The sequence below is a fragment of the Myripristis murdjan genome, chromosome 24, assembly GCF_902150065.1.
Source record: "Myripristis murdjan chromosome 24, fMyrMur1.1, whole genome shotgun sequence".
In the NCBI taxonomy this organism is placed as follows: Eukaryota; Metazoa; Chordata; class Actinopteri; order Holocentriformes; family Holocentridae; genus Myripristis; species Myripristis murdjan.
In genome coordinates this window covers 17,503,812-17,524,435 of record NC_044003.1, presented here as the reverse complement: position 1 = coordinate 17,524,435, position 20,624 = coordinate 17,503,812, and the positions used below count along the sequence as shown (strand labels likewise).

General features: G+C 43.6%; 1 protein-coding gene across 1 annotated transcript in view; it reads right to left on the bottom strand.

Annotated features, from left to right (window-relative positions):
• The window catches only part of fut8b (fucosyltransferase 8b (alpha (1,6) fucosyltransferase)), an 87,570-nt gene extending 69,888 nt beyond the window's left edge, over positions 1-17,682 (bottom strand). The window contains exon 1 of the mRNA XM_030047414.1: positions 17,481-17,682. The gene's annotated coding sequence lies outside the window, so the exon portion shown is untranslated. The remainder of the gene's footprint in view (positions 1-17,480) is intronic.
• Between the last annotated feature and the right edge of the window lie 2,942 nt (positions 17,683-20,624).

Below are 20,624 nucleotides of genomic sequence, written 5' to 3'. Positions count from 1 at the left end.
AAACCACTGACAACTTTTTTCAAATCATGAAAAAACAACAACATTGATCTTACTTTTGTGTTCTTGGCGCAAAAGCAACATTTATACTTTGCCACATGGATAACTGCGATTGGACGCAAAAAAAAAAAAGACAAGACTCAGCTGCGAAACTTAATGGAAGTGTTTGCGCAGTAATATAATTAGCACAATATCTTTTGTGAATCAGACCTTGAGTCAGGGAAGATAATGATCACAAGTGATGCACACTTCATGGTGCTGATGCCAGCCATAATCCATTCATTGTGAATTCACCCCTAACAGTTTCTTCATCTGAAAGCATTAATTTCTCCTGTGGTTACACTGTGAACGCCATGGTTTCGCTGTGGTAACAAATTTACAAGAGGAATATTCCACTGTCGGCCTTCCAGTAAAAGTAGCTTAGTTGCCTGTTTAACTGTCTGTCTTGTTGGCAAATGAGGGGCAAATTAATGTTTATTTGTGCCTGTCTATTGGTCTACGTCTGACATTGTCGTTGTTTTTCCATTGGAGGGAAATGAAAAAATATTCAATTCGAGTTTAGCTTGCTTCCACACAGCAACTCATTAATGTCATCTTTTCATCACTGTCATGAAAAAAAGGGGTCAGCAACAATTATTTTTCATCCAAACATTCACTGACAAAATTAACACTGGTACAGACCCCCGCAAAAAAAAAAATCACACCATCACCATTTTAATATTTTTTTCAGCGAAAATCAGAAAATATGATGCAAAATTTGCATTTTTGTTAACATTGTGAATCATATCACAATCACAATACCTGACAATATGATTTTTTTTTAACCACTTTGTTCAACCCAATAGCATGCATACACACGGAGTGAGTCACACAAGACATTCATGGGTACATGGCTGGGTGAGATTTTCCGCCAACATGGGATGGGCCTGGATCAGCATAACGTAATAGTGGGGTTGGGGTTGGAGCGGGGTGGAAGGATGGAGGGAGTGTGGTGTGGGCAAAAGGTACGTTGCTGACAGAGTGGCCATCTGGAGGGCTGGTGGGAGCTGAGGGACTAACAGAGAGAGCAGACTGCCACCTCACACACACACTTGAGCTCAAGCCCCTGTCAGTGTGTGCATGTGTGTGGAGAGAGAGAGACAGAGAGTGAGAGTGAGAGACAAAGACAGAGAGACAGAGAGAGAGAGAGAGAGAGAGAGAGAGAGAGAGAGAGAGAGAGAGGGAGACAGAGGGAGACAGAGACATACACACAGAGAGAGAGACAGAGAGAGAGAGAGAGATATCACCAGGGTGCGTGTTAGCATGGTCATTTAATGCAAGTCTGTGTAGCTGTCAGCTGATCTGTACCACCTATGTTCACAGACAATAAAAGGAACTAGGGCCGATGGGGGGAGCGGGTGAGGCGTGATACAGAAAGAAAGAAAGAAAGAAAGAAAGAAAGAAAGAAAGAAAGAAAGAAAGAGAAAGTGAAATAAATTAACAAAGAAAATGAAAAGTGAAAGAAAGAAAGAAAATGAAAAGTGAAAGAAAGAAAAAGAAAGAAAGAGAGGTGTTAGAGAAGACAGAGGCGGGCAGTAACAAATAGAGAGGAGTGAGATATCAACAGTTAGATCATGTAGACTGGGGTGTTTGCATATCTGGATGTCCATATACATTTCTACTGGTTCCTGGATACATGGATCAGCTGAGTCACAGTCACAGAAAACACAGGCACACCTGAGAAATTTCAAGGAAACACCAAAATATTACAGTAGGGCTAGCAATATAGAATAAATTTCCTATTTTTTCCATTTTCATTTTCATCCAGGACACCGGAATGCAGATATGTCATAATTATAATAGGATATTGCGATGGCAACAGGGTGAAATAAAATGAGATTATATTTACCGATCCTTGAGGGGAAATTGGGTCATTGCGGCAGCAAAGAACAGGAAATACATACGGTAGAACTACATCTAATCGGACACATTGAAGATTAAAGTTGTAATGCCCTCATTACGCAAGGTATCAACACAGCAATACAATATGACTGATCTTAGAGGATTAGCCATGAGGATCTTACAACATGGACAGCCTGAAGCATTTTTGGCATTTAGAATCAGAGCCTGACATCTTTTAAAATGCTATACTTGATGTGATATGCACAAAGGTCAAACTTCAAATCACTGCATAACATGATGCAAGCGCCCAGCACCACTTTAATAGTGGGAGCTGCCCCCTCTGTCCCTTTTTTATGTTACACACATTTATGACCCATCAAATAACTAGGACATCCTCATATTCACCTCTGCCAATGTTGTTGTTGGTCTATAAGCTTTTGTCACCGCTATTGCCAGTATGCCACGCACGCACGCACGCACGCACGCACGCACGCACACACACACACACACACCACCCCCCAACTGCATAGGTTACAGTTCCCTCTTTGTTCTTCATGTAACCCTACTGACATATGGTGTAAATAAACAAACCATACAAAGCTGCAGTCATTGTACACAAATTTACATGCGGAACTGTGTTCGCCCGTTTTTTTCTTTGGGCAAGTTTGACTTGGTTGCTCATACCCCGCTGCATACTGCTGCCTTACGCCTGGTTAGAGAGGGTCTGACACAGTCTCAGTCTATTGCCTCTTGCACTGTGGCCTACATATCAGGTCAGTGCAAACAGTAACACAATTATGTACAAAAAAACACAAGCATGCACACAAACACACATACACACACAGAGAGACCCTTGGGCTGCATATCCACTTTCCTTGCCCCCAATATAATATATGGTGTTTGTGTGGTGGATCTGTGCTGGCTAGCTGCATTACCCTGATGCAGCCAAGCGTGGCTTTGCAGTGGACACACACTCAGTCAACAGCAGTAAGCAGGCAGTGTACTGCACTGCCAGAGATATGGAGCAACAAATCTATACCACTCACAGAATGGGAAGACGTACGTGTGTGTGTGTGTGTGTGTGGAGTGTTCCAGCTACAGTATATGATGGAATTTGATAAACACAAGGGGTCATGAGGCAGGTCAACACTCCATTAAGGTATTCTGACAATTTTGATCCATTGCACATGCGGCTGGGACAAGGAGCTGGGCGTCACCTGAGAGCGAGGGGGCCAGAAATAAAAGAAGAACGGCAAAAGGAAAAACTGGCAGGAAGCATAAAACAAACAGAGGCAATCTTTACTGCAGAAGATGAGCGGAGATAAGAGACATCAGACAGAGAGTCTGCTTTATCGGAACGCAACAAGAGACCAGAAGGAGAAATGTACTCCCTTGAGGGAGAGGGGAGGAGGAGGAGGTAAAGGGGAGGGGGAGGAGCAGGGCTAGGGAGAGCTGACAGGAAACTGTGAAACAGATCTGGATTTAAAATTAATTAATTATTCTATTTGGATCAGAATATATTTAAGGTTGTAATGATACCTGTGAAAAGAAAATCTATGTAGACCCCCTTTCAGTACAGTATATCTATAATGGGTAATTCTAACAAAGAGAGATGAGGGGAGAGTGGACAGATTGTTAATATGCTCCTCTTTATATAAAGCTTTTCAGCTCAGTGAGGGGAGTGACTGAATGAGAGGAGTTTGGGATTCAATGGGGGGAAACTAAGGCCTTTGTTTTAATTAACAGTTCAATTATCAAGCAGCTAATGGCTTGGTAAATATAATGGGTTAATAACTCAGCCGGCAAGATCAATCATCTGATTGTCATTTTGTGAGGCTAGAGAGCTCCAGTCCACGCATGTTCGTGTGCATGCTTGTGTGGGTGTGTGTGTGTGTGTGTGTGTGTGTGTGAGGTTTCAGTCAATGAAGAGCAGAGAGAAGTGGCTATTCTTCACATAGGTTAACCATTTGACTTTTATCTGAAGCATGCCTTCGCAAACAAACTTAGTGTTAGCCTTTTGCTGTACATATCAGAAAGTCTATTTTTGTAAGCTGGTGCTCTTGATATTTTTCATGCATGTTCTCAAAGTTGCTGTTACAGGGTTGCAGTCTCTAGGTTTGCCAAATAAATCAAACAAACAAGAAAACACACTTAAAAATTCTCTCTCATCACGGTAATAGGGAAACAGAGCCTCTCAGGGAAATAAAGCATTTTGTGACCTTAAATGTCTATAACCTGTGTTGAACCTCTATAGTAGGATATTTAAGGTCTCATCATGAACACCAGATTCAACGCGCACGTGCGTGTGTGTGTGTGTGTGTGTGTGTGTGTGTGTGTGTGTGTGTGTGTGTGTGTGTGTGCGTGCAAGTCCTGAGGCAGAAGGAATGCCAGTAGCCTTTCAGAAAGGAGCATGTGTCTGGTGTCCACCACTGCTGTGGACCGGGTCACAGATGTCATCAGCTCCAGCTGTCGAGCTCAAACCGCTCATCCACCCCCGCTCTTGTAAACAGTCCCACACTGGAATACAAAAAAGCCTACAGTGCTCTAAGTCAAAGTGGAATTCAAAGGTAGGTGATAAGAAAAAAACAAAGCCCACGAGAGTTCCCCAAATTAACAAGAGAAATACCAGTTAGAGCTAATGGCTATGTGTTATGCTGCCAAAGCCTTTCTAAGTACTGACACGGTAAGTTAAGATGAATTAAATGATGCAGTTTAGTGGACTGGTAATCTAAAACAGGATCATTTTTGTTAAATTAGTCTATGCGAAAATCTATAGAAATACATTCTGAGTGTCCTACGAAATAAATCAACTATGGGCGACTGTCAAGGTGGAGGGTGTCTGTGTGTGTGTGTGTGTAAGTGTGTGTGTGGTCAAAGCTTTATAGACTAGGCTAATCTTTCAAAGGCGCTCTCTTGCAATGGTGCGGTCATCTTTTTGAGAGGGCCTGAAATTCCTTTTGCACGCCTCACCACTTGTTTGCTTGAGCAGCCGAGAATGTTTTACCACAGGAATCCTCCATGGAGATTGTTGATGTTGGCAACACACACACGCACACACACACACACACACACACACACACACACAGACACACAATGTGCCCACCCACACACACATCACTGACATTTCTTTTCGGAGCGTCTTTAAATTACCACGCATATTAGTGAAGCACTGCCAAGACCCCTTTTTATTATTCCTCTTAATCTCGTGTGCTTACAGGGTCAGCCACTGCCCCCGCTTCCCCTACATCTCTCCTCCTCCCTGGCTCCCTCCCTCCTCTGCCAGCAAAAGCAGGCAAGTCATTACACCCAGTGCCCCATGGGAGACCCTGCTACACTGCACTTGCTATTTCGCCCAGACAAACCAGGAGAGGACAGTGTGGTGCGTTCCTTCCACAAGCCCCCCTCCTCCCCACTGAGGTCCAAACCCACCTGCTAACAACTGTGACTTACAAGCCACAAAAACAGCCAGCTTGCTCTGCCACTAAGCCACTGTTCAGGCCTGGTGTGGCAATGGGCACCAGTCAGTGTTTCCCACACGTTATACTTCAAGGGCCCTCTCATGTATATTAACAGCTGCCTAAGTATAATTCAGCCCATTCAGTGTTTCCTATTAGCGCCTCATACAGTTTCATATCACCCCACCTCTCCCCTTTTGTGGTCAATGTCACCGCGTGAGCACCACTTTTGTTTGCCGAGACACAGGCACACACACAGTCTTAACATGTTATTAGGAGGGCAGGGTATCAAAATTCAGTGTCATTCCAGTCCGCATTGGTTTCAGTTGATTTGATATGTCATTAATGACAAAGTACCTCCACAGGTGGCTCACTTGCTATTGTGAAAATGGAATCGCAGGAGACAAAACTCAAGATGCAAGCTGTGTTTCTAAGGCGAGTTTATAAAACACACTGAGGACGAAATAAGTCAACAGGGCAGACACACCAAGGGGGAGAGAGAGACAGGAAGAGGCAGAGGGGAAAAGTAAGGTGAGCAGGTTACAATAGTTTGAGTAAAAACACTAAAATAATGTGTAGAATTAACTATAACTAAAATGGTGAAATAAGCAATACTAGAAATAGGCTAATGTATTATTTTGCATAATTTCAATAGACAACTATACCCCCCAACCTGCCTCCCAGTGCCTGCAGCAGTTACAGTGTCAATTTGTGAAAAAAAAAAAAAAAATCTAAATTAATAATAATAAAAAAAATAAATACTACAAGTTTAAGATTTTATGTGATGATCTGGTGAAGTATGTGGGGTACTAAGGTCTGTTTACAGTCAGGTTTGGGTGTATTAAGAGTCCAAGATTTCCAGTGAGGTTACCTATGCAAAGTCATCTCAGTCAAAAGTGCATTGATTCCATGTCCATGCACAACCCCCAAAACATCTGCTACAGACTGGCAACCTGTATACAATCCTCTACCTTCCCTCTGAGTGCTGTAGGGTGTGTGTGTGCTTGACCAGGCATACAACAAAGAAACATTATGAGGAAAAAATAGATCATGACGTAACATTTGGACCTTTGGACCAACTACACCATTGTTTCATTATAAAACACTTGGATTATGTTTCGCAAGCTACAAGGAGTTATTTGAATAGCCTGTTAGACGGCTAAGATGGGACCATGTGAGTTAACTTGCTCTGGACTAACATGGTGGCAAGTGGTTTATTAGTGAATGTTTATTTTGAGATAAACTATTCATTTGAAGTTAGGATTAACATTCAGGTAAGGTTTATATCAGAAAAAATTATTGATATTGTGACTTGAGTGTGGATATCGTCTGGGATTTTGAACATCAGACTTTTGTTTTATGGCATATGTGCTGTCTTTTCTTGGAAGGAAAAGACAGCACATATGCAGGGGCGATGCAGGGGCTTCACCTGAGGAAAGATGCAGAGGGGGAGTGGGGAGGGGGATTGTGAATGCACTCTGTAGGCCTGGTGGGCACTGGCAGCCCATGCTCCTAATCCTAGTTAAGACAAGCCCGGCAGGCGAGCCAACACAAAGGAGCTTGGTCCAGTGTTAGTGGAATTAAAGCAAAGCCTCTCCTCTGTTGTTATGTTAATCCGCAAGACAATGATTATCTGCAGGGCAACGTTGCCACGGTGATAAACATGGCTCAAGAGTGCCTCAATTAGGGCGCCAATTGCCAGAGGAGAGCAAAGAGTGAGCGAGGCGGATGATACCACTACGGACAAAAAGAGGCAGAGTAGGGAAGGCGTTTTGTTATTCAAACCAAGCAGATGGGTCAGCTTTTAAATGGAAGGGTAAGCTTACAGTTGAAGGGGACCGCTTGACCATGGCCAGGCCTGACCCTCTCCACGCTGTTAAGACCTCCTCATTCATCAGGACGAGCATTTCAATAACACACATGCAATTAGCTCTCAAATGCCTACAGGGTATACTACGCAGCAAAAACTATGGCATGCCACTATGACACTCAAATGAGGTCTTCTCTACACAGCGCCATGTGGAATGATGATGAGTGTGCCGTCCAAGGTTGAGCCTTACATCCATCAGACGCTAATGACGCCGCAGTTCAGGTGGGTGTGTGGTTATTTTTTAGGGTTTTTTTGTGTGTAAATATCAAGAGCTGGAGGACAACCATGACAGTGGATTAATCTATAATAATCCTTCATTTACTCCACAAATCAAAGAGAGGAAGTAAAGCCCTTGCTGTGTGTTTAACGCTCATCACTGAGTTGATGTGCCAACTGCAATTCTTTGCTGTTGTCGCCAGATCAAAGAAAAGTACAAACCAAGCTGGAGAAGGCTGTTTTCTGTTTTTGTAGCTGGCTGTCACACATATTTTCTAATTTCTTCTTATTTTTTTTTTTATTTTACAGCTGCATATTTGCAAACCTGTTAATGTGGTTGGCGTCACACAAGGACATCCCCACCCAGTGGACGTGTATCTCAGCCAGTCTCATCGACAACAGGTCTAGGTGAGAGAGAAAGAATATTCCACCATCTCCATTCTGCCATACAGTCCTTTCACCTCCCTTCACTGCTGTTTCCATGGGGAACTTTTCACCTCCTTTTAGTAGACTACATGGTCAATCAGTTGCTCTCTTCCTCTCTCTCTCCCAGAGCTCCAAGAGTATAATGGGCCTCAGACTGCTCTGTCATCTTGTTGAGTCCTATTAGGGCCTCTTACATCTGACTGGCATGTCGTTATCGCTCTCCCAAACCAGAGCTAAAACTGAGGAATGGGCCCTCCAACCAGGTCTCGAAAGTCCCTTCTGCCTTGATGGCACTGGCAATGGGTAGGGTGGGAGCAGTGGAGTATGGTATCATGCCAACATGAAAAGAGAGGAAGGGGAGAAGGTGACACTGTGTAATGTGACGCCCCCGGGGACTACGTGGTGGGTACATCAGATGGAAATGGTCTCATGCTGGGATCGCCAAGGGCTCTGCCATGGATGAACGCCAGCGCTGCCACTCCGACAAATTCTGGGTGAGGATCAAGGGGCGTCAACAAGCTTGTGGAGGCACCAGGACATGTTACTGTAATTAGGTGATAGGTGCTAGGAGCAGGAGGGGCAGTGGGGGGTGAGTTTGGAGATATTAGGCCCTGCAGGGTACACAGCCTTGCCCAGCCAGCCCCCAAGAGCAAGCTCAGGGAAAAACAAGGTTTTCACCACTGTGGCTTTTGTTGGTTACACAAGATGACAGAAAAACAGGAATTAAGAAACACACTGACAAAGGCACAAGTGCGAGCTAGGGAGGCAGAGAAACATGGAGGGAGTGGGGTGAGACAGCACAAGAGGAAAAGTGAATTTCGTAGTATTGCCTTTCCTGGAACTATGCACCCTCAAGAAAAAGCATCAAAGAGAACTGCACTTCCCAAATCCCAGAATGATGAAAAAAAAATCACTCTATCTTCCTGCCTCTCACACTCAATGTTGCTTTCTTTTTATCCCTCTTTCATTCTTATCACTCTCTCTCTCTCAGTTAGTATATCTTGGCTAAAGAGGCTGAGAATTTTGGGCCTACTTTGGCCAAATCACTGCTCCTCCCCAGATGCAAGCGGGTAAGCGGGAGATATGTCTGACTGATGCCTCAGAGACACCGGAGAACACTTTAGCCTCCACTGTATCAGGCACCGGCTCTGTGCTGAGAGCAGATTATGTCTTGAAGAAAGATGGTTTAAGTGGTGCCACTGCAACACAGAGGACACTATACTCAGGTAGTCCACACTTCCAAACTATACCCTACAGCAGATAAATCATAGAAAGATGTCAGCATTTTTAAAAATTATTTTTAAGCACTTCCACATTAGATAACATATAGTGTCAATTCACAGGGAAAATGGGAGCATCTGGTGGATGGCACGTGGTGGCAAAGATTGTGAGATCATGAGTCAGATTAAAACACATTTTGTTCCACATCAAGAAAACAAAAGAAAAATTATAAACTGAACATCAAATGTACATGGCGTGGGTCTCAGACCATAAAGCCACCAGAAGAAAAATCCTCAGCTGATGGAAATAACTACTCTTGCAGGTTTCATGCTGACTGGCATGGCTCAACATTGCTGTTATTGTTGACCACAGCAGAAACTGTACTTTACCATGTTATTTCAATTATGCGGAGATGACTGATCAAGTCACTTTCTTTTGATTAAAAATCCCAATCAGGACGGAGCTATTTTTCAAAGTACTGCAAATTATTAAGACATGCATTTGACTTGTACAGACTGCCCCTGCCACCTAGAAACACCTGCAACCTGCACTACAGTAGGAGTGAAAATTCAAACTGATACTGCAATATGAAAAATACAATATCTATAATGCAAAGGCAGCATACTGTGTGTTATGAATTTGTTTTTACAACACAATCAATAACTGAAGTATTGAGAATGAGAAGTTTCTGGCACACGCAACTCCCTAATGCCCAGAAATACCATTAAGCAACAAGAGATCGGACATCAGCAGAAGGCCCGATGGGAGAAATTAGCAGACTCTTCCAAAGTGTAACTCCGGGAAGTGTTTCAAGTCGCATCTATAAAGTTAATTCAACCTTAAAGTATTCTTTATATCACAGCTGCAATATTTGTCAAAATAATGCTGATATGATATTTTGCCTACCTAGCTGTGTGGCACTCAGAGTCCCAAACTGCTTGTCTGCTGCATGTGTGAGACAAAAATACAAGGAATACTAGCTCTTTCTATAGACCCATTGATCTGGCCATTAAATGACTGACCAGATGAATACAGATGAAAACCCTGATCCCATCTTGATGTACTCAAATAAATCCTCTTCAGCTACGATGGGGAGACATGTCTGAAGAAAAGGAGACCTTAAAAGGAAACCTCCAACCTTGGATACTGTTAAATATTATGAAATTGTGATGTTCAGTGGATTCTAGCAGTTCCTCTGCAATTACATGTTGTATTTTATCTTTCAGTTCAAACGTTCCTTGTCTAATTCCACTTTACTTAGTGATTTCCTACATTTCCAAGAATGAATTTCAGCAATCCTCTGAGACCCGCTTGATAATCTCAACAGACCAAGCTGGTTCATGTAAAAAGGGGGAAGGTGGAAGGTGTTCCTTATTTTCTGTATGTTTCTGTATAGTAAGTGTATGTGCCGACAGTGTGGTGCAGGTCTTCACAGTGTGCCGTCTGACTGCTGTCTGATTGCTATCCTGCTGCATTCCAGAGCACCATGCTGCGCCAGGTGACAGAACTCCCGCGATGGAAATCCAATCAGGCCAATCCTCTCCGATCGCTCAGAATCCTCTCAGCTGCCGCCCCACAATGCCAACTATCAGCAACACACCCTACACACACACTAACGCTGAACTCTTACATAGATATGTCGATGGACACATGCACATAAACCACCTCACCTCCTGTGAACTTGGCAGAGGCAGCAGGATGGCTTAGCGGGAAGAGAGACACTGGATTCCTTCCAGCTCCAGGGGCTCTGCTGTGTAGCTGACCCCACAGTGACCTCACAGTGGAGGTCAACAAGATGAATTTACCCCTCAGGGATCAATACTGTATCACCGAAAAGCCCCTCAAACACTCTCCCCTGCAGTGGCAAACAAACTCTCACCCCCCCAGGAAGCAGGACTGGCACCACAGTGACCTAAACAGCACCCCGCCCGGGAGAAGGATAATGCAGGTCTTTCATCAAGGTCCAGCTCCCTCTCTCTGGGGGCCTGGGGGTTGAACCCTCGCTGGTCCACTGTGCTAGTTACGCACAGATACATCCAACCTTGCCCAGCACTGGATCAGGTACCACTGGCTAAATAGAGGCCATTCACTACTCTTCATGTATCTAGATAGAGGTGCAGTGACTGCTGGGAGTTTGGGCTTCCTGCTGAAAACAGAATAATATCCACAAACCCACACACAGAGGCAAGCCTGTCACACAACCTCTTTACCAAAGTGTGGGAAATGCACCCATTCTGTCAGCAGAGTTCATAGTCTTGTGTCTTTCTGTTTCTATGTGCGCCTGTGTGTCTGGGTTTCTGCGTTCGGGCCACAGAGTGGATTTGGGCTATTGTCACCATGATCCTAATGACCAGCATCTGGGTCTCAATTTTTTTTTTTTTGGGACGGTGAGGGGTGGAGGGGGTTGATCTGCTTGTGCCTCGGGCTGCACAGCTGTCCCAATTACTACCTCTCTCACTCTCTCCTCATTCCCACTCTGTACCCATCTGCCTCCTCTTCACTCCACATCTCTGTCCCAATCCATCCAGGGGCCCCGAGAGTGCGCATATGTGAAGTGGAGGTGGAGGTTGTGGTGTCGAGGGTTAGTGTTTTCGGACGCCCACTTGCTTGTAAAGGCCCCCCATCAGAGAACCGTGTGGTTTAGATACTGTATTACGTTTACACACCATGGGGGGACACCCTTTGTCAGACAGCCAAGAATTCTGAGCGACGTCCCTGAATCCCTCCAGTCCTCCATCCCTGCTCTGATCCTGGCTTTGGCTGTGGACTCAGAGGGACTAGCAAGGCTGTTTCATGGGCCACAGGCACTGAGCACCAGGAGACTTTGCGGGGGGGAGGTGGGGGAGTGGGGGGGGGGGGGGGTGTCAGGGACGGGCTGGAGCTGTTTTTGTCCCGTCCCTGTCGGCCAGCCTACAGTGAGTCCCTCAGCAAGTTCTGATGAGCTAAAAATTCTCAGTGTGTCATGCCCATGTGCATTCAGTTCCTCATGCATAAGAGGCACCACTGGGTTTCGCTGCATCCTGCTCCCGCTAACACAAAGCACACACAGACACACTAAAAAAAAAAAAAAAAAAAAAAAACACAGGGACACACACACACAAATAAATGCAAAAGTACACAAGAGGCTATGCAGCAAGGGACAGTTAAGTGCTTTCTACTGAAAATGAGAAAAAGAAAGAGGAAGGAGAGATTTTCAGCACTGCATGTAAAAGGGTACATGCCTATTTCTGGATGGCTCTGTTGCGCCGAGCAGAAATGTCGTAAGACCCACTTCCTGGCTCAGACTGCAACAGTGGCAAACCCTGAGATACTGCAAAAGCAAGTGCAAAAGTGAACACACACACACACACACACACACGTTCTCAGATCTTAGTGTACTGCAGGCTGGGCAGTCTCCCTGCAGGGCCAAACAGAGCTAGGACAGCACACTCTGAAGGGAAGGCCAGGTCAGGATCTGTGACTGGTCACCACCACAACAGCAACAGGGATAGAGCACAATCACAGACAAGCAGACACACACACATACACACACACACATATTCCCTCACAACCCCCAACACAGCCAAAACAGCTGCGGCTAAGGCCTTATGTGATCTAGATAGAGTCCCTACACAAATACAATTGGATGCTGCATGGCTGTTGGGCCCAGCTCCTTTTGTGCTTGTCTGACTGGATTCCTTTTCATAGTCTTTAGACATTTGGCTGAGTAAGACAGGTAGACAAGCAGCGAGACATTTAGACAGGCAGACGGCAGGGCAGGCCTGCTGGGGCCTTTTCTCTCCCAGCTGCCGGAGAATGCTATCAGACTGGATCAGGCTAGCCTGCTCAAGCTGAGCTCCTCCAGCCTCGCGGCCCGGCCCGCTTTTCTCCATGGAAACCTGCCCCACACTCGCCCTGTGATTGGCTCGTACGATCACTAGACAGACACTCTGTCTTACAATACAGATAATAATGGCCCTCCGGCAGGATGAGAGCAGGGAAAGAGTGATGGCAGAGAGGGCTTTTTCGTACAGAAACTGCCCTTTCGAATGGGTGCATTCTGCAAGTACAGGAGAAAATAGAGGCTACAGGTATGTTGCTGCACACGGTGTGGCAATCAGTCTCTCAACTCTGCAGCCCCTAACTAAGGCACCAGACATCTAAAGGATTCTCCACTATGTGCTGAGCATCATAACAGGCTCATAATCATTTCCCATCTCTTTGCTGGTGTCTTCAAAAGCCCACGGGGTAGAGAGGGGACAGAGAACGAACAACAAATGCCAGCCTCACATCAAAAATGCCAGCCAAATGCCAAAACTGGACATACAGAGAATGTTTGTTGAACCACCTATATAAACTAGGATTGGGCACTATGGACAAAATGAAATATTAGGGATGTACTCAAATTACAATTTCCAGAGTCGACTCAGAGTTGGCCTTTCAATATGACAAATCGACTCTCCCCCCACCCCACTCCAATGATGCACTGTATCAGTTTGGCTGCTTTGGCCAGCGTTGGATAGTGGTCCTCATTTTTCCGCCACCAGCTCAATGGACAGCATCAACTTTCATGTGGTACTGTATGTGTGTCTTGATGTCGCACTCTTGGGTGTGACGTGTTTTCATGTTGATTATGGGCAGAGTGGCTTCAGTACTGGCCGCCACAATTTTCCGGTTAATTAATCCAATTAACTGTGCATGTAACAGTTAGGATATAAAAACATAATTTTTTCCCCATTCCCTACTGCAGTATATTCTCAGTGTATTTTTAAGAGATTGTGTCTGCTTTCGGGCCACATGACTTGTTGACTCCCTTTTTTGAGTTGACTACAGAAGTCTGACTAATGATTCAACTTGTTGACTTTCAGTGACTGAACAGTGATATTTCAGTATCAATATTGTGGCAATATTATAATGGCTGTAGAAATTTACACAAGCGATTTTTGATAAGCCATCATCAGTAATGTGATTATGATGATTTAGCACAACAGCTACAACAGTCCAGAAAACCGCATCCCTTTACTGTATTTATAATTCCAGACGATATGTAGGCCTAGGCCTAGTCTCATATCACGATATCAATATAATATCAATACACTGCCTAGATACGAACCAGATTTTTATCTTGTTCTTTCCTTGACAGACAAAACAAAATATACACAAATCTATGTGTGTCTGTATAGCCGCATATTTTCTGTCCTTCATGTCCATAAAGCAGGAACAGGAAAACCAAAGCTTCGTCTCAACAGCTTCTGCTCTATTTACAGTACATTGTCATCTGGAATTGGGGAACAGCAATACCCTGCACAGAGATTAACAATACCAACAAAACAATGCTACCAGATGAGCCTTCCCCTTTTGGCAGCATTGTTACTGTAGCTTGCTACAAGCATTGCTCTGTCTTGCATAGCCCTCTCCACTTCACAGTTCTTTGTGTATGAAGCATGAGGCCCAAAAACTGGGAACATGTCTTCAAAACACAGTTTGTTTCCTCCATGGTTCTATTCAGTCTTTTCTTCTCATCTGTCTGTTGTTCTCAGAGAAAAAGGATATATCTGGGACAACAGGGGTGCAAAAAGGGGATGTATACACAGCACACACTAAAGCCAATATCAAGCATTATACACACACTGACTGTACATTGAGCCAAAGCACTGTGATGCTTGAAATTAGAATGCTTTTTCATGCAAACAGAGGTGCTCGCTGCGCAGGTGACAGCCTGGTATTGCAGACAGAGTTGAAATGAAAAACAAATCCAACTGCTATATGAAGTAAAAAAAAAAAAACACTTGGCAGTGGCTGGCTAAACTAAATCAAAGGCAGAAATGGCGCTTGCCATGTGACATTTGTGCTTGGCGTTAAATACAGATAAAACTGTGACATGAGTCACCGCCCATTTTTGCTCACTGCACCGCATCTAACCTCATTGGCAGAGCAACACTAATATGTTTAATGAACTCATTAGTCAAAAATGAAGACAGACATGTAGCACAGAGGGTGGAAGCACAAAGGGCAGAGAGAGGGAGAGAGAGGGAAAGAGAGGGAAAGAGAGGGAAAGAGAGAGAGAGAGTAGGGAGTGGGAAGAGACAGATCAGCTCCAATAAAAGAGTAGACTACTTCCCTGGAAATCACATTCTCCTATTTAATAGAATCAGTGTCGTGACTCATGTGTTACATTAGCTACAGTACATGGTAGCGAATGCAACATTTCTCCGCTGCAACCCATTCAACAAGTACAAACAAAAGAATAAGGGTAGCCATTGGTAAAAAAAATCTTCTAACATATTAAGTGACAATTGTGACAGCACAGCATTAAGTGAACTGATCTACTGCATACATATTATCTGGCCTTGGCTGATATATTTAGCTGTTCCCATAGCTATGCCTATGCCTTCCAAAAATGGGAAAGCAAGGACCAGAACAAGATGTAGCCAAAGCATGAGTCACTTTGCTTTACGTAAAATAATTGGCCCCTGACAGTTCATAATGATTCTTTTTCGGAAAGGCGCCTCGTTGAAGCAGCTCAGTTGCAGCCACTGGGATCCAGGAAGGAGTTGGCTTGCCATGGCATAAATTGCTGTCTAACTGTCACCATAATATATATGGCTGTTTACTTATTCATGAATGGATCAGGGCAACTAACTCAATCAATCTGCTTCCAGTTACCAAGGCTGACTTTATTAGATAACATTAATGATGCATTAGTTGTCCATAGGTGTTGAGTTTCTCCATTGTCAGCAGCCAGAATTCAAATGTATGCACATCGGATGTTGGCTGCAAATGGATCGAAACTTCAGGATAATTGTGACACAATTTATTATGACACTATGAGCTAATCATTTACCGTCAAACAGCATACTGTCATGTGAAAAGAGAAAAATCACTATGCACATCACTGGGCTGAAAAACGCTTTGTGATATTAGTTGGCATCATTAAGTGATATGAAATACTACAGCCGAGTTAAAAAAATAAAAACTCACAGGCTCATATCGCAAATCAATTTCATGAGAAAGCAATAAGATATTACACTCCTTTCCCACTGAAGCTGTCATATTAAAGAAGATTAAAAGAGGCTCACACTAAACTCTGGGATCATGACAATATCATGGCCAGCCATGGACTTAGAGTTTGCATTGTGATGAGAACACGTATCAGATGCTATTTGGAGAATACTGTGAGGGCATATATCCTTTCAAGGGTGCCTCTGGTGATAATCGGACACCAAGCCCTGCCAGTGTTGGTGCCAGGCTCTGTTTAATTGAGTTTCACTAAACACAAAGCCACACTGTATATTAGTGTGTGCCTGCGTAGGTGCTGCCATCTATGTCATCATCTGCTTTGTAAAGTGTGTTTGGTAAATAGTTGAATCACCTCCCAATCCCTGAGAGAGTGGGTGATAGAGAGAGAGAGAGAGAGAGAGAGAGAGAGAGAGAGAGAGAGAGAGAGAGAGAGAGAGAATGAATAGGGAATATATTATGGAGAATAGATATCACCCTGCAGGCTCCCTCTATCTTTCAGAGTATCTGTCCCAGTGTCAGGTTTGGAAACAAAAGATGAAGCACGGCCCGGGCTGAGCAGTTTTATTACATAACCATATATCAAAAGACTTATTTATTACACATTAACCATACCACTAGATAGTGAAAACAAACAAACGCCGGGCCATGGTGATTATAAAAAGGCAATTTCTGGCACTGGCCGTGCAATGAGGCTGAAGCACAGTCAGTTGCTTTGTCTGTTCGCCATACATAAAAGCCAAAGGAGCACAGACCCCGGAGGAATAACCACACTTGTCAAACACCATGTCATGTGCCTACATATTGCAGTCTGTGTTTACAGTGGTGGAAGTCGAATGAATTTCACTGTCATTTAGCAGCCAGAACTGTGTGTGTGTTCCTGTGGTTAACAGATAGCTCACGACAAAACGGAGCACACATACACATAAAGCTAGCTTATAGGCTACAAGCTTTTAGCATTGTTGATAGCTTTAGCTGGAAGGCTGTAAAAAAAATATCCTCCGGAAACGGGTTCAGCTCGCTTTCATTCAACCTGCTCGGTCCCGGTGACACAGTGGTCCAGGTCTCGGGCTAACTAGCCCACTCGTTACGCGGCAACACTGTAACGCAAATTGTTTTGAACATGCCCGGTGCTTTCAGCGCAAATATGCCACAAAAGAGGACGCGGGTCTGTTTGTTGCAGAGCACCGAGACACTTGTACGGACTACCCCTCTGAAGCAGAGCACATATCCGGGTAGAGCGGACGCTGTAACGGGACCAGACATTCCTACCTACCGTGACCGCTATTTAGTCACCATGATATCAGCAGCGACGCAGTCAACAGGCCGGGATGTAACGGGGATATACTGAGGGCTGAGCCGCGGCTTGCTGTCTCATACAATACCGCCATGCAGCAGGGTGAAATTATATTCCCTACCTTCACATGTCACACCGACTTCCAATGGCATCCGGCCGGGGGTGCAGAGGCTGGATCTGGTGCAGTAGCAGCCGGGGTTTGTCGCTCCAAAAATCGGGTGGAAAGGCTGCGGCGGAAACAGGAACTGAGAGAGCCGGAGTCTGTGAATATGGTAGTGGCTGCTGCTCTGAGGAGCTCTGCTGGATGGCCAGAGTCAAGCGAGCTACAACAGGAAAAAAGCACAACTTCTGGTTACCACTTTCAAAATAAAGTCCTTGTTGACAAACAGTGCCCTTAATAGAAAACAGAGTTTATGAAGTGCCCCACAGGAAGCATTATTGTGAGATATTACGGCTAATATAAAATGAAATGAACACACAAATGACTGGTTGTATGGATAAATAAAATGATATAAAAGAAAGCAAGATATTTGAAATAGGCAAAATTACAAATACAATCATGCAAAATAATTAATTGAGGTCAATAAATCAGTCCTATGTGCAAACTGGTAAGCAACAGAAATATAGTCAAATCTGGAGTGCACTGTCAAGTACCACAGTAGACCAAAGGGAAAATGAAGAATATGTTTAAGTATTGGATTTAAGCAATCCTACATTCATTTTTCTGTCTTGCATTTCCCAGGTTATATTACATTCAAATCAAAAAATGCTGTGCGCTAATATTGTGCAACCTCTCTCTCTCTCGAAAAAAAAAAAAGTGAGTGAATGATGTATAATAATGTGTTACATATTTTACTGATAGAGTTAAACTCCATTTTTAATGTCAAATTGATTCAATTTCAGTAAACATTTTTTTCCTGCTTTGTATCAGATGGGAATGCCAGAAATACACTGCAAGAATATTTGGTAGCTGATAGAAGTCCATGTTTTGCCTTACAGCAACAGTCATCAATCAAAAATACTTAAAATGAATCAATTTCCCCAATATGTTGTGAATTTTTTTTTTTTTTTCTTTTTTGGTTTGGTTTTTAAGTGACAAATCTCATGCTTTTATTTTGAGGGCAAGGTGGGCTGTGTTCCGGTTTTCTTGTGCCTCTTTTTGGTGAGCTTGACTCTGGGAGATGGAGAGGGATGGTGGGAGTTGGACGGAGTAGAAGCTGCAGTGCGCGCACCAGTGTCTGGTTGATGTACTGCAGTCGGGCTGATAGACTGACAGACGGGACTGAAAGGTTTACTCCCCCCGCTGGGTGACTCTCTGCTTGGCCTTGGGACCGCCACAGCGCCGGCGCAGGGGAGAAACTCTACGGATGCCACATTTTTATCCACATATCACTACTCACTCATCACTCAGAAAGAACAATGCTGTTATACTACCTATTATTCCTCAAACAGCAATTCGTGTGCCTCTCCTGTAGTGTCCCATCGAAGGCAGGGGTAAGTCCTGTTACCCATAGCTTCTCACCAGCAGGGTGGAGCCAAGCCATCATATCTTTCTTGTGATTTGTAGGCCTATGCTGATGTGGTTTTGAGGGTCTTCACAGTACAATTCACAAATAAGCACCTTTCCCAGCCATTCTCACATTAGTGGTACAGTAAAAGTAATAAAAATAAATAAATAAATAAATAAAATAACCTGACCTATCAACTCACAGTATTAAAAGTATTAAAATGAGTTTCCCTTAAAAATAGAAATGAAAATAAAATACTGCTCACTCCAGTCTTCATCTGAACAGTCTTTATCCATTAAGTCTGAGTAATCTACCAGTAACATAAAGTGTCTGTTGGAAAACGGAGGTAGGTCTAATATTAGGCATAACAAAACAAATATGAATTTGTTTTTAACACATCTTTGGCATTTTTTCTTTTTCTTTTTCTCCTACTTTTGCTTCCCTCTCTCTGACTGAATACAGGCTCTTCCTGCTGTACAATGGTTTTGATTGGCTGAGATGTTTGAGTGATATAAATAACGCACAGGACTGGACAAGACACAACAGCCACAACAAACCACAACAGTGTAGAAAGTTTGCGGACTGTTTCAAGTGTGTCTATCTGCAGACTGCAGCTAGGACAAAACAAACATCAGTACATGAAATGTCCACATCAGATCATGAAACGCCCACCCCATTAAGGTTAAGGTTAAGGCAGTTGATGGGAGTGGGCATGTCTGAATAGTCCTGACTAACAATGAAACCAAATAGTGTTGAAATATCATTCTTTGTCATCCATTTGCTTGATAAAAATCAAAGCTGACTTTTCCACCCACTTGCTCGCTAACTAGTTGATCTACTTTGTTTTTGTATCACCATGCAACGGTACCAAGTGAACAAACTTACCGTGCTGAAGAGAACAATTCTGGAACCTGGCAACAAGGAAGGAGTTAACTGGTCAAACTTGAAAGACAGATTACAGCCCTGGAGTTGCAAATACAGTTATGTGTGTAAGCACCCTAGAAATCTTTAGGTCTACAGAGCCACCTGGACCACCGTATACTGTAATCACCAGTGACAGTGAGTGATGGTAGGATTTCTACTAAGTAAGGCTTTGCAGCAATTTCTGATTACTTTAACTAGTACCATGCATTTAATCACTATTTCAAATAGTTCACAGGGTAAAAACCACCCCGAATCAGTGCTACGACTTTTATTACGATTACAATTATATTTCTAAAAGGCGACCATTAATATAACCACTACCACAGGCTATTAAAACTATTACTATTCACACTACTACTACAAGGTTGCTACTACTACTATTATTACTATGACTACTACAAGGCTTCTACTACTACTACTACTTGTATAGGCACTACCACTAGCATTATCACTACTATTACTACTACTAGGCCACTACTACCACCAAGACACTACTATCATTATCACAATAACTTCTAGGCTATTACTACTCCTATAGTAGTACTACTAATAAGTAAGCAAGTAAGTAAAATTTTATTTATATAGCGCCCTTCACAGTACGAATACACAGAGTGCTTTACAGTAAAAAACAGATAAAACAGAACAGTCAGGTGACCGTCAACATCATTATCAATATCGACCAACAACAACAACAAACAAACTATTAACAACAACAAACTATTACTACCTACTGCTACTACTACAAGGTTACCGCTACTATTACTACTACTGCCATGAGGTCACTGCTGCTACTTCTACTATTACTTGTACTATTACCACTACTGCTCCTACTA